Below are 1,776 nucleotides of genomic sequence, written 5' to 3'. Positions count from 1 at the left end.
CATGATTTTGATAACTAACTTATTTTTTTTAATTTTAATAATTTAGTTTTCTAAATTATTAAATGATGTGCTTGTAAGACATCTCATATAGTTTCTGAAAGAGAATTTTCTCAGTTTATGTTTGCGATATCATTTTCATGAAATAATTAAAAGTGTAGTAAGTAAAGCAAACTAAGACTCCACTTGTGTAATCCTATAGTTTATATGTTGAAACCCTAATCAGGTGTTGATGTTTGTAGAGAGGTTTTTTTGAGAGAAACCAGGACCTGAGGGTGAAAGACTCAGAAGAGAATTAATGCCTTTATAAGATTAAATTTGTGCTTGCTTCAGCAGCACATATACTAAAATTGAAATGATACAGAGAAGATTAGCATGGCCCCTGTGCAAGGATGACATGCAAATTCATATCTTTACTCGATTATATTGTATGACTGAAACAAAAGCACAAAAGTGTGTAAGTCTGTAGCTATACCCCCATGGTGGTTCACTAATAAAAAAAAATCTTTTAAAAAAGATGAAATTTAGGACTTTTTGCTTCCTTTCTCTTTGCCCGCTGCTATACCCTCAGAAATTTTGAGACATAATTATTGGTTGCTTAAGCACTAGTCTGTGATATTCTTCTTGTAACTAAGACACAAATATAGATCAATTTATTAAATTGAAGTCTTATATTTATAGTCTCAGGTCTATACACAATAGACATAAATAATCACGAGAAAATTCTGAGACTTCCAACTTTTATTATTATTCCTATAGGGTAAAGGATCATACATCCTGTAGCAAAAAACGATAAAATGTACCAGATTTGTACTGGTAATTGAAAGTGTCCCTATATAATATCAATGGACATATTCTCTCACATTTTTACAATCATACACATTAATAGTGTGATATAATTTCAAGATGTACAGAAAAATATGTAAGGTTATGTATTATAAGTGATAAAAATTCTGTGAATTAGTGAAAAAAATTAGAGTCCATTAATATGCCCTAATGTCTAAAAAAATGATAATACAATTATTTTATTGATAAGTACAAAATTCCACAAGTTATTAATGAAAATGACTGTTATAGAAAAGCAACTAACTACTACATATCATTGCATATTAACTAACTTCATATTACTGTATGAATTTAATTATAAGATATTGCTGAAAATATGTGCAGGGAAATTATTCAAAATTTGGTAATTAAATATTATGTAGTTTTCTGCAGCAATGTAAATTGGAATGTTTTCCCTTTCTTCATGTTTTCTTTATAATTTTCAGTGCAAATTATTGTTCTTTAAAGCAAAATGTTTTATGATTAATGTTATGTTTTATATTGTGACTATATGTTCAAAGCAAAAATTTTAGAAAACAATAAAAGCAGAAGGAAAAAAATAGAAAAATCCAAATCTGACCATTCTGAGGATGTCACAACTAACTTTTCTGTCACTTATCAATCTACATATTTATTTGCATGCTTTAAATAAAAAGGAAATTTACTTGCCTATATGTAACAACTTCAATATTTTATATTGCAATAAGTTATAAGTGATTCTTAATGTTACTGAACATTCTCATGAAATGTATTTTTTAATGACTACAGATTGTCAAATATACATAATTCATTTAACCAACTACCTATTACTGCACAATTAGAAGGAGAACTGTGTTTTAAAACATCCATTAAGACTTAATGACCTCGGTTTGCCTTCTTTCCAAATCAACATAAGCTCATAAAAACGCAGTCTTTGTGCACTTTGTATTCTGTAAAATGTCTGACATGGTGAGC

At 28.3% G+C, this 1,776-nt stretch overlaps 1 non-coding gene across 1 annotated transcript; it reads left to right on the top strand.

Annotated features, from left to right (window-relative positions):
* Nucleotides 1-317: 317 nt before the first annotated feature.
* Nucleotides 318-425, top strand: LOC129400461 (U6 spliceosomal RNA). Its single transcript, XR_008627702.1, has one exon. It is a non-coding gene; the product is annotated as a U6 spliceosomal RNA (small nuclear RNA).
* The last annotated feature ends 1,351 nt before the right edge of the window (nt 426-1,776 follow it).

Source organism: Sorex araneus, chromosome X (genome assembly GCF_027595985.1).
Source record: "Sorex araneus isolate mSorAra2 chromosome X, mSorAra2.pri, whole genome shotgun sequence".
Taxonomy (NCBI): Eukaryota; Metazoa; Chordata; class Mammalia; order Eulipotyphla; family Soricidae; genus Sorex; species Sorex araneus.
The sequence above is the reverse complement of the archived record's forward strand: the minus strand, read 5'-3'. Positions and strand labels throughout refer to the sequence as shown.